Raw genomic sequence first — 14,224 nt, forward strand, 5'->3', positions numbered from 1 at the left:
CGGCTCCAAGCCTTGTGATCTGAGGTCAGTTGCTATCTCTTCTGATGTTATGTTTTCTACCAATCCTCTGATCACTACCTTAAGGTTTTTTTCACTTTTTAGTTGGTAAGTATGGTATGGTAATTTTTGTTCATCCATAAGCCTGGTGAGCTGGCGGTAGTCCGTTGTTCCTTCGGGCTGTATGCGGACTCCATCATTTGTGTTTTTGGCTGATGAGAACTTGATGTTATTGTTCTTCATCATTTGTGCAAGCGACGACCATTTTTTCTTAGATCTCAGGATTACTGGTGGTATCCTCTCTTTGGGCTGTGTCAGTATATCTGTCTCTGTTCTTGCACCAGATAGCACTGATGTGTCCATTTGATATACTATTTCAGGCTCTGCTGCTGGTGAACTCTTCTTACGCTTTTTTCTGCTGACAACCTGATAGTCTGTAGAGTTATCTGAGTCCACTAGGGGCTGGTCATTAACCGGTGACATAATCTCTCTGGTGTTATCTTGAGAAGTGCTGGGGAGAGGGTCAGGGGATTGACAGTCCTCCGTATCCACCTCTTCTACTTGGTGGATTGCCACCTTACCTGGCCATTTCCTTTGTAGAAAGCCTCCAATATGCTTAAAGACAGCCAAAAGCTGTTTGAAATCAAGCTCGTCGTATGGAGAGTCCATAGTTTGGCTTGAGAGAAACTAGCAGTTTTCCGGGTAATCCTGTAGACTGAGAGTCTACTAGCAAATCCAGTAGACAGCTTAGAATAAGCGTCTACCAGCAAAAAGTTAGTCTGTTAGAGGAGACTATCCTAAAAAACGAGGAAAAAGGAGTTTCAGGAGCTTACTTGGACACAGTGCAGCGATCTACCTCCCTAAAAAAAATCATTCAACCACCACTGGTCCTCATTGCGGGTGGGGCCTGCCGACCATTAGACCTCTGCATATTTCATACAGAGGGGGGAGATAGTAGATCACGAACTGTGTTAGTTCCAGTGCAATGCGAGCTTCCCGAAAAACCCTATTTAAAAATCAACTAGGCAGAGTCTAAAGGAATACGTCCGATCACAGTGACAGTAAAAACCCGACTCCCAAGCTACTCTAAACTTGCTCCAGCATTTTATCGCTATTGTAAGCGTTTTTCGTTCAAATTAATCATTAAACGGAAAACTTAACAGCGGGTACTAAGGAGCCGACCAACTCAACCTGTAAGTTCTTATAGTGCCCCAAATCAGTTATCTTTCCAGTTAAAAATCAGTCGGCATCTTGTGCCGCCACAAGATGACAACAAAGATGGCAGCAACAAAAGCCAATGACGAAAGAGTACCTCCTGTCTCGCCAGTGCAGCGCCGTCGATCGCTGACAAACCTAATAATAATACAAAATGCCGCAGCTGTAAAATTGATGTCACCGATAAAAAAAGGGGGTATATTGTGCGATTTCCTGCCCAGAAATAGATGAATCGGCGCAAAAGCTATTTATAGAACTCAACCAACCCTTTTTCTGTTCGCTGTGCCTCTTCTCCGTAAAACAGCTCCTGAACTTAGGCAAACGAGACGAACACCTCGAACAGCACCCCTCAATACTACCAGCGAAGATTTTTTCTCCAAAATCCGAGCGCTGGCAGCTAAGCTTGAACTAATTGACGATCAGCACAGCAATGCAAGTTCACCCTTGCCAGCTAATGAACTCCGCGACCTAATCTCATCAACGGTACAGAACTCGATCGAGGCCAAAAACAAAAAGGTCAACGCCGTTATTTTGCACATTCTAACAAAAAATTATAAATCCTTAAAAGATGACATAAGCAAATTACCAGGAGAATGCAACTTCGATTCTATAAATATCTTCAGGTGCTATCGTTTTGTATCCATAAATAAAAGAAAAGACAGGACGAACTTTCCACGTATACAACCTTACATATGCACTTCACTAACAGCTGTGGCCTTAACTCCAACCATAATAGTGTCCACCATCTTCAGCCTAGTAAAACCCAACTCACCTCTCCCAGCACTATTCACCTCAACCTTCCAAACTACACACTCTTTAACTCCTTTCAACCCAAGGGTGGTATCAGCGCATACATCCGCTCTGACATACCTTGCCATAGTGCACCCAACTTTTACCTCTTTTGGTTAAAAATATCCCTTCCCCACTTAGGCATATCTGGTATCTCAATCGCTCCCCTAATGCCACCAACTACTCTGAGTTCTTTAAATTCCTCTACTTAAAAATTGATTCTCTCCAGTCCCACTTTCCCAAAAGTGAAATCATCCTCGTAGGAGATTTTAATGTCCACTACACCAACTGGATTTCTTCCTATAGATCTTGCAGGCAGGGATACTGAAACATTTGCCATCACTAACGACCTTACACAACTTATAAACATGCCAACCAGAATACCAGATAACGCAAACTATTTCCCCAAACACCCTAGATCTCTTCCTCACCAATGACTCTTCCAAATACATGGAATGTAGTGGTCCCTCCGTTATAATTCTGACCACAATCCATTGCTCATTTCCTCCCCATGAAATAATGCTTACTCATCCACTTCCATTCAAGAGTAGTTTGGCATTATAATAGTGCCAAGAGGGACAGCCTCAGTGACTTTTATGCCTCATTCCTATGGTTGGACTATTGCTTCCGGCCTTCCAACCCAAATATATGCACCGAAGCATCACCAAATGTAATTCTTATTGTCATGGAAACATACATTCCACACATTACTCTGAACTGCCTTTCCCTACCTAGACCCTGGTTCTCCAAAATAGGTACCAAGGCTGCAATGAAAAATCAAGCCTACCATAACTGGCTCAAACTGGTCCGAAATAGATGCAGGAAAACTAACAATGCTTCTAAAACAGAGTAAAGAGGAAAAAGCAGGAAACACAGCCTGTCCAAACGGCAGCTGAGCCTTTTGGTCTATTGCTAAAGCAATTGGTCATAACTTCTGCTCAACTCTATTATCACCCTATCATACCCAGATGGCTCTATTGCATCATCACCCACAGAAAAAGCCAATCTTTTGGCTTCACACTTTGCTTCCAATGCATGCATAACTGACAATGGTAAATTACCCAACCATTTCAGATGCCCAACATACAATGTCCCTATATCCTTTTTCCAGAAAGAGATCCAAAAATATTGTCTAAATTAGACACACAAAAGTCTCCTGGCCCTAATGACATTCCTCCAATTGTCCTGAAGGTTTGTGCACCAGAACTGACTCCTATGTTGCCTGTATACTCTCTTACGCCATTGGTATCTATCCCACAGCCTGGAAATTTGCCTATATTCAAACCCATTCTCAAGAAGGACTTCCGTCCAACTACCGCCCTATCTCACTTACCTCAGTCCTGTCTAAAGTAAAGGAAAAAATAATCAATTCCCAACTCCTACACTGCCTTGAAGACACCCACCTAATTAACGTCCACCAGTATGAATTCCGTCGTTGCCGATTAACAGGAGATCTGCTCACATGTCACCAATCTCTGGACAAATGCCATGGAGAAGTCTGGTGAATCTCAAGTGGTTGCACTTGATATCTCCAAAGCTTTGGACTGGGTCTGGCATAAAGGATTACTAAGATTACTAAGAACTTAGTTGTGCCAGCTTTCTATCTGGATGTACACTATGTGTGATGGAGGTCGGTTCTTTATCCTGTCACCATTCAACTAAAGCCAGGGTTTCACAAGGTTGTTCTCGCACCAACCCTCTTCCTGATATATATCAATGACCTAATTCAGTTGATCTCCAATCCAATAAACAGTTTTGCAGATGAAAACACATTGCACTCCTCCCCTTCATTTGATAAATCTTACTCTACACATCACACCTCAACCTACAGAACATCAACCACCACTACCCTCAATTCTGATCTCCAAGTCATCCAATCATCCAATAGGGTTCAGATAACCTCGTCAATTTCAATGCTAGTAAAAACCCAGTTCTCTCTTATTTCTCACAGAAGAAACTGCTGCATTTTCTTCTAGTATTATTTTTGACAACTCCCAAATTTCTAGACAAGATGAGATTTCTCTTCCCGGAATTACCCTGACACGAAGCCTCTCCTAGCATAAACACATCACAACCACTGCATCCTCAGATTCTAAAATCTAGGATTACTCTTTCGCTCAAGATGCTACTACACCCCTGAACAATTGTTAACCTTATACAATTCACAATCCGCCCAGCTATTGAATACTGCTCACATTTGGAGTGGGGCCCTAAGAGTTCCCTAAAATTGCTTACTCTTTATAGGCAGATAAATTAAAGGCAGCAAAAAATCAAGACCAACGAATATAAATTGCTCTCGGAAAGAAAGTCATATACTTTATATGCGAACGATTATCTAACACTACAGTACAGAAATCTGCTGTATCTTCAAGGAAAGAAAAAGACAAAACAAGAACTACAAATACCTATGGTGCAAAACCTCAAAAATACACATGAAAACTGATACATCACGCACATCACACTACTAACGAAAATTATCTGAAAAATTGTAATAATATTCTTTGCTTGTCAATACAAAAATTCTTCAAACCTGTCAATGGACGAAATTGATCATATCATAGAAGACCCAGTAAACCATATTGTATTTAATGTATTGATTGGAAATAATTCATGTATTCAAATAGATGTACGATGCTACACATTAATTCATTCAATATATATATATATATTGAATGAATTAATGAATCAATAACCAATATATATATATATATATTGGTTATTGCTTCAGACATATCTCAGTGAAGTGAAAGGTTACATAGACACTATAATACTAACTGAAACTTCCCTAACCGACTAAGAGCTTCCACTGTGTAACAAATAGCTTCGAAATGTTCAGTGATTGTCGTGAAGAAAGAAAAGGGGGTGGGATGAGTGTTTACATTAAACAAAAACGCACAGCAAGTCAGCTGAAAATGAAATTTCAGACATCAAAAATATATTCCTACAGCTGGAGAATAGCATCGACGGACACAGTTGAATACTGAACTCCACCAGATGAAAATTTAGGCCACCAGATGAAAATTCTGAGGAACTAGAAACCTGGGTAATAAAACAAACAGCCTATAACTATAGCAGGAGACACAAACATTAACACCCTAAAGACCGAATCAAGCATAAGCACACCTCACTTAGATATACTGACCAACCTTTGGCTTAACAGGAACCATTTTATCTCATACTAGAGAGGAAATGATAAATGAAAACATAGCACAATCATGTATACAGACCATATTAACGTTCGTCTTAGAGAAAACAGACTTTTATTTGCAACTATGCAAAACTAGCAGACCACTGTCCGCGCGGTTAACCTAGTGGCTATGCACTTCGCAACTATATGCCTGGAGAAGGAGTGTCCTAGGTTCGATTCCCGTTGACGACGTAGGAGCTTAAAGCATAGCCAAGTTAACCGGTCTTGGGCGTGGACAGCAAGGTTTTTATCCCAGTTTATCTGGGGTTTTTCATCCCGTAAGCAGGCAAACCGGTCCCGTGAACACTGGATACAGTCAGGAATACTTAAGACAGTCCCTCTAGCCAAAGGTCTGAATTGTCAGCTAAGCCGGTCCCGAGCCCGGATAAAAATAGGGACAATTGAGGTGGTGCCATACTCCCCCGTAAAAGGGGCTCACGGACGTTGAATCATCATACGAAATGAATGAATGAAGCAGACCACTACTTCACATCGTTACACATCACAGTTCTGGAGAAACAAAACTCCAGCTCCTTACATCAAACCACTTAAAAAGTAATAGACGATAGTATTTTTACTAAAGAAATTAAGAAACCCCATGACATTTTATAATGCAATCCGATAATCAGGAAGAATTGTATAACTCTTTTGTCAAGTCGATGCGAATTTTTTTAAGTTGTGGAATCTCGGTTTCTAGGAGAAAAATCACTGATCGACTACGTGGGAACAAGCTGAGAAAAACGAACAATAACAACGACAAAAGTTCGTCTAGTTGGCGACTATATTCGAACCTATAAACAGACTTCCTTCTACATCTTAAAAATTATGGAAACAACTACCATGTGAGCAGGGGTGTAGTCCTAAAAGAAATAGTGCCAGGGCTCTACCTTGGAAACAAAAATCCAGAGCACGAAGTGCGGCATTATTATTATTATTATTATTGCGACGGCCATATGGCAGAGAGATTGCCTTGTTTTCTGAAACGAAAATGACAAGACCGGCAAGCTGCTATTTTTTGACCGAAAGCTGGAAATGCATTATGTCTCATTATTATGATTAATATCATTTACACTCCTGCGTGTGAGAGTAAAACTTCAGTTTAATATAAATCAAAATATCACTCGACGTCATCATAAGGAGGTCATCATCTGGAGTATACACATATGTACAAAGAAACAAGTTGTACTATAATCTACATGGTATGCTAAAGTTATTGGTCAACCATTAAAAACTGTTAGCCACTTCTGGTGAAAAACAAACAAAAAAACCACCGTACTACATGAAAGCTAGAGTCCTGTTATTATTATTATCTATTAGGTTACAAAATTAAATTAAGCTAGAGAGCACATGTTCACACAAAAAAGTTACTCATATAAACTAAAACAAACCAGTATGGATGGTGCCCAATAAAAGCGCTGAAAACTTGCTGAGTCCTGAAGGCAAGGTTTGCTGGAAAACTTGAAGTGGACCGAATGTGTGCCATCCAAATTCTTGGGATTTTTATGCCACCATTCTTGTTAAGATTAGGGTGGTTAATCTTTTACAGGCTTCTTTAAATTTCCGTTCATACCAGGTTTTCGTATGATGCAAAGGACAAGTACTTTTCCAATCAATAGGTATACTTATGTGTAAGTAGGTATATTGTACGCCCACACTTCGTAGAACCGACCTTGGCTTTGTGCCAAGAATAATCAATTCATGCTGAAGTGGAGAAAGAAATAAAGGATACATGAATTGGCCACCAACACGCGAAGTCACGTGCTTTATACATAAATTTTTCCAACTGTTATACAAGCAAAATAGTTACCACTTTAAGAACTAGAATTTTCGTAAAAGAAAAGCTAATTTTCTGACGTACAATAATAAACACTCATCGCACGAAACGCATTGATTACCCTAATTTTGGAATGGATTCTCCTTCTTTTGACATGCGCAGAAGTGTCGAAGGGTCTCGCATCTGTGGGCGAACATCACTTATATGAATACTTATGAGTAACTTTTTTGTGTGAACATATTGCTATCTAATTAATTTAATTTTTTAACCTAATAGATGATGATGATAATAATAACAAGACTCTAGATTTGATGTAGTAATGGTTTTTACAACAGAGGTCAGGCCAATAGTTTTAACAGTTGACCAGTAACTTTAGCATACCATGTATACTGTATTTTAGTGCAGCTTGTTTCTTTGTATATGTGTATATTCCAGATGATGTCCTTATTGTGAAGGTAGAAACGTCGAGTGACATTTTGGTTTATATTAAACTGAAGTTTTACACGGCAGTTGTTTCCATAATTTCTAAGATGTATTCTGATCACCGTGTAACAACGAACGAAAGAAGACTTTCTTCTAGCAGTCTGGCATTACGGAACCTGAAGCTTTCAAATGACTACACTCTTATAATGAAAAAATGCGCAATACTCTCTACCAATAAAAATGAAATACTAACGGTAAAAAAAAGCAAGACATATTGAACCTTGGGCTAGTTTACCAACGAAAATAACTGCACTGCAGCTTATCTACACTGCTCGACAAAATTAACAAAACTTCTTTTATTAATATTTTTTTTTATCAGTCTCCGAAGGCAAACATTTGTTATAACAGGCATTCGAAAATGCAATTCCAAATATTCAATAAAAATTGAACTACCATGAACTGGATCTTTTCCAAGGTTCTCATGCTTCTGCTACTCTTCCCATTCATCAGCTGATACAATGCAACAAAATATTCTTCCCATCTAGTATAGCTTCCGTTTTACACCATAAGGCCTCAAAGTCGGTGCTACAAATCCTAATTGGATTTGTTATCTATTATTAGCAATATTCCACTCAGTCTCATCATTCCTAAAAATACCATATCCTTTGCAATCGATTCGACTCTGAGAACTAGGTTTCACTAATGTCAACAATTTTAGGCCACGACGTACTAACCGAAGTAACAAACTCAACCAGTTTGTTTCTAATGCTCCTGGCATTTATGTATAGACATAAGTTACTTCCTCGCTTTTTCTTATACTTAAATCTACTCTGCTTGGCCTGGTGCAACATTCTCTATCTCCTTCCCACAATTACTCTAAAAGCATGAACCCAAAGCATAGTCCATCTGTTCAGCAGATTCATAACAGTGCTCATTGATAACTATATTACATGTATAGATCCCACTTATGTATGTTCTCGGTATCCTTCCCAAGATGATCTAGTTTCCCTGAAGCGCTGCAATATGTCTCATTCCAATACATAATTTATCTAGGCACCTGATGCCAAATCCATTCAAGTGCAGGCCATCCCTCTTATACACATATTCTCTACCATCCGACTGACTCACTCCACACATCCAAAAACTCGCATCCGCTTTGCCTACATAGCCTGTGCATTGACTTTTCTGCTGTAATTGCCCTTCTCCTTAAATGATTCCTTTCATGTTGTTAATAAACTAACCATTTTTACATTCTCACTTCTTCCATCCCTCTCCCATACCATATTTGTCACTACTGAAATTATTAGTTCTGACAAGTACTGCTATGTCTTATTTAGTTTTACTATTGCCTTTTTAGATCCTTTATTTTATCACAGTTCCAGTCCGCGTAAGAATCTTTCTCAGCCATCCCCAAGTTAACTGGTCTTGGGCATGGACAGCAAGGTTTTTCCCCCAGTTCATCTGGGGTTTTTCATCCTATCGGTTTGCAAGCAGGCAAACCGGCCCGTGAACACACGCTGCTACAGTCAAAAATTCATTTCCCCCCTCAGCTGCAGGCCGGCTGGGGGTTGTACTAACAAAAGTCGTATCTACGTAACACTCGAACCCTGCAATGGAAGCGAGAAAAACGCGCAGAGGAAGAATTTTATCACAGTTCCAGGGTAGCAACTCCAAGCGCAAATTTTGTTATCAAATCACTGTACCATATGACATTTTTTATCTTATATTTTGATTGACTTACCTTATTATTAGTACAGCAATCCCTCGATTAATGCACCTAATGTGTTCTTTAAAACAGGCGCATTAATCGAATATAATAACCTATGCAAAAAAGTATTATTCGTTCCTCAAATTTCTTTTTTGATCGTCAATTTTTTTTATAAACGAATTAGGGTATGTCTCAAGGCCTAGTTAAAGGAAAACCATGAAGCTGAAAGGCAATAAAACATATTCAGAATATAAATTTATTATTCTGCTTCTTAACAAAGAATTCAGCTAACGTAGTTTGGCGGGCATTCTGTTTCTTTTTTTTCATACAACTGATGGTATGGCCCTATTGCCTCTTCTGCAAATTTTACTGTTTCTCTCTTCACCAGGGTCAGTTTCTAAGCATTGCTGCTTAAGAACTTCGGTTGCACGAAAAATATTTCAATTTGTTTCTGTGAATTCAGGATCTTCCACTGTGCATCTAAATTTAGCAGGTCGGAATCACTCAATTTCTCAGAATGAGATTTAATTGACTTAGATTCATTTGAAAAGCCTCTAAAATCATTTGCACAATGTGGAAGAATGTGCTTCCAAACGGCTCGCAGTAATTTCATTCGACTTTATAAACAGGCTGAGATTTCTCTGATTTGGCCATTAAAGTCTTGAAAGACATTCCCTTCCAAAAAGGCTGGTTTCATCGACATTAAATATTTATTGGTCAAAATAGCCCCCTTCGTCCACAATTTTCTTCAAAATGTCTGGATAATTTGCGACCACTTCCTTATCTGCACTTGCAGCTTCGCCTGTGATTAGAACACTATGTAGGCACGTTCAAACCACCCAGCACTAGCATGGATTTCTTCTTTTCCATCATTGATAGCCCTTTCTTTCAAGGATGCAAAGAGACTTAATGCTTTTGATTTAATAAGGCCAGTGGATCCGTTTTTGGTTACAATCTTCGATCCATGTAGAAAGACGTCTCTCTAATTCAATGATTATAATATTCGATTTCGAGTGCATTCATGATGAACTTAAAGCAATCTTACCTTTCTCTATGTATTCAGCAGTTTTGCTTAAAATTGCTCTTATAGTTGATTCACCCATTTTTGTGTTCTTGTCCTATCTTTGCTCTTGACTCGCCTTGTTCATTGCCTTTATTATTTTAAGTTTTTCTTCCAATGAGATTACTTTTCGAATGATTTTCATACTTCCACATTTTTGCTCACTAATTCCTTGACTCATGATGAAAGATTGGGAAAATACTTTAAAAAAAAACGTAAGGAAAACAATTGCAAAGGAGGCACGAGATATGATCATCAAAATGCTATGTAATTAGCAGACGACATTAATTTAAGAGTTAAATTTGAAACATAGTGTAGATAGAAATAATGTAGTGACATTAAAAAATAACTATTTTTTAATGTCACTACATATTATAATTTAGCTACCGATTTAAAATGTTTTAAATGTACCTAAATTATTTCATTCTGGTGAGTGATTTTTTAAAATAGTTAGCCATGAAAAATGTATAGATAGAAAATTTTTAAAATCTTTTTAGAGAACCTTTATATTGTTAATTTTTCTTCATTTATGTCAACAATATAAAGGTTCTCTTGACTAGGTTTCACGCTATCATTATCTCTTCTTATGCTGGTTTCTAGGTAACGGTTTTTTAAAACTATCTTAATTTAACAATATTTCTTAAAGGATATTAATAAATATACTGAATACAATGGGAACAGTAAAAACCACAATATAGTAAAAATACTATAATAAAACTAAAAAATAATAAAAAAAAAAAAAACTGAATAAATAATCACCTATTTAACAGAAACTTCAAATTACACACATCTGCTCACAGAATATTATTAGTTCAATTTGAATATTTTTGTCAAATTTTGCCAATAAACATCATCTGACTGAATGCAAACTAAATTTCATAAACAGTAAGTTTTGTACATACAGCCTACATCCAAAATTTCATTTAATTCCATTTGATCTGAACACAAATATTGCATTGCAACAGATAATTCTGACAAGAAATTGTAAGAAAGTTTTAAAGTAAAAAAAAAAATGAGCAGCTCTCAGATGCGAATTGTAGACACAAACATTATTCAAGAAAAAAATGAAAGAGTTTGAGAGCAGGAACCAAACCTTGGAGATTCAGTGGAAAGCCCTGAAGAAAACATTGATTCAGCCAGAGAGGCATGTGGAGCGGTTGTCTGCAAGGATAGGAAAATCAGAACTTCATGGAACTACAGACAGCGACCAGTGGTCCCACTCCAAAACCCAGCTGAATGCACCCTATGCCATTGCTCCTTCACCACCAAACTTTACTGTGGGTACACCATTCTGTGGTAACACGCATTCACCAGGCTGCCTCCACAGCCTGCAGTCAGACTGGAAACAGGTGAACCTTGATTCATTACTCCAGAGTAGCGTTTTCCACTAATCAATTGTCCAGTTCACATGCTCTTTGCACCAGGCCAGACGAGCCACCTTGTTCATTGTTGTGATGTTCGGCTTCTGTGCCACTGCTATTCCATGTAAACCCAGTAAATGGAATTCTTCTCGTGGTATTTAGTGCTCGCCATGGTGTTCCTGTCGCTCTGGAACTAATCACAGATGGTCTGTGATGATTGTAGTCGGTTTTTGTGTGTCACCTGTTTTAACACCATCCTGTCCATGTCAGCCATTTTTGGCAGCTGCCCTAGGTGTTTCCCTGCACTAGTGATGCCAAACTATCCCCATTTGTTGTTCACATCACAAACCGTTGATTTTGGATGCTCCAATTAAGCAGCAATGGTACGTATGGACATGCCAGCAACGTGACACCTCTCTTGAAGTCATTTGAGTTTACTTTGTGTTGCCATGCTACCTGTATTCAACTGCTACGACGAAATACCACTCCCTACTACCTGTACATGGTTTTTGTTATTAACAAACTTGGAATGGTCCATAACTTCAAATTACAAGGGTGTCCAGACAATTGTTGGTAGATGATGTAGTCTGGAGGTTGTTTAAAAAGCTCAAAAATGTAGGGAAGAGTGCTGTAAAGGAATTAGAGATATTAAAGGTAACATGAAAAGTGGAGAAAAGGATATTCTTGATGTCTGGAGTAATTACTTCAAAAAATTGCTATATGAAACATGCAGTGACAGCAGTGGTAAAAAACATTCAACAAGCATGCAATCAGAAATACATATCCATACTTGAAGTAGAAAATGCCATCAAAATCCTGAAATGTGGAAAGGCAGCAGGAGTAGATGATATTTGACCAGAAATGCTCGAGTATGGAGGTATAAAAGTATTGCAGTGGCTGCACTGCATAGCTCAGGCCTGGTCAGAGGGACGAATTCCAGATGATGGGAGCAGAGCTCTTACAGTACCCATATTTAAAATTTAGAAAGGGAAATAAAAATAAATACGAGATTTGGCGGTATTTCCATACTGAGTGCTCCTGGTAAGATTTATGCAAGTATACAAGGGTGGTCTGAAAAGTTCTCTGCCTAACAACGTAAAAACGCATTCATAATTTCAAAATTATTTTTATTTTTCAACATAATCTCCCTTCAAGACTAATACATTTATTCCAGCGATGCTCCAGAACCATTATCCAGTCCCTGTAGTGGTTCTCAGTAAGATCTGCAAAATACCTCTTGACAGCTGCAATTGCCTCTTGATTCGAAGGAAAACACTGACCAGCAATGAAGTTTTAGTTTTGGGAAGAGATAGAAGTCAGAGGGAACCAAATCTGGGAAATAGGGTGGATGTTCCGACAATTCACAGTACAGTTGCCTTAATTTTTCCTATTGCCAAAAAACCTTTAGGGGCAGGTACATTGTCCTGATGAAAGATGATTTTTTTTCTTCTGCAAACTGGGTATTTTCTAACGAATTTTTTCGTCGCATGGTTAAAAGATCAGAATATTCCCCACTTATTGTTTTATCCTTTTCAAGATAATAAACAAAATGCCTTAAACATCCCAAAACACAGATGCCATGATCTTTCCTGCTGATGGAACTGACTTTGTCTTCTTTGGTGTTGAACAACTGGTTTCTGTCCAGTGTAATGGTGAATCCAAGTCTCATCCATAGTAATAAATGGATGCACAAAATCAGCTTTATTCTTGATAAAACGCCCTAAGCACTGCCAGATTTTCATGCAAGTGCATTTTGATCTGCTGTAAGCAAGCGTGGCAGCCACCTTGCGCAAAGCTATTTCATTTGCAATTCTTCATGCAAAATACATCTTACAAGTTCTTTTGAAATGCCTAGTCTCAGCAATTTCACGCACTGACTCCCTGGTCATCCAAAAATCTTACCAATAGTGTTGCCATCTATATTTGATATTTGAGGCTGAGAAATTTTAAGATCATCCTCGTACTTGAGAAATGGTCGAGGATTGTGAAAGGGAAGCTCGGTGAAGAACAAACTGGATTCAGGAAAAAGAGGCTGTCAAGATCAGATTTTCCCTTTACAACAAATAGTTGAGAAATTGTGGGAACATAACAAGGTGCAAGTGAAAAGCTGTTCAAAACGCTATAGTTATATGGTGTCAATGAGGCATTACATCAAGCAATACTTTATTTGATTTGTAAGTTAGCAGTTAGAATTGAAGTACAGAAGATGGTTTGATGTTAAATCTGGTGTTAGACAAGGATGTACATTCATTCTGTTATTTATTATCTGCATGGATCACATTATGAAAGTGGTATTAAACTTCATATCAAAATTGGAGATGTTAATCACAGCTCTTTACTTTTTGCAAATGGTGTTATACTTTTAAAGAAATCCAGTACAACCCTGCAAGATTCCCTGGCTAAACTGAATAACTGTCATAATAAATTTGGCATGAAAATCAGCAATAACAAGACAAAGACCATTAAAATCAGCAGAAACATTGAAAATATCAACTGCATCATGAATGGAGAACCTATAGAACAAGTAAAATATTTCAGCTACTCAGGCACAATTTTTAGTGAAGATGGTAAATTAAATATGGAAATAGACAACAGAATCAACAAAGCTGGTATGGTAGGAAGTCAACTGAATAAATTTATATGGAATAAGAGAGAAATTAGCTGTATACAAGACAGTGTTCAAACCAATTTTAACTTATTGATCTGAGAG

This window comes from Typopeltis vanoorti, chromosome 12 (assembly GCF_054136105.1).
Source record: "Typopeltis vanoorti isolate ZY-2024b chromosome 12, IOZ_Tvanoo_1.0, whole genome shotgun sequence".
Classification (NCBI taxonomy): Eukaryota; Metazoa; Arthropoda; class Arachnida; order Uropygi; family Thelyphonidae; genus Typopeltis; species Typopeltis vanoorti.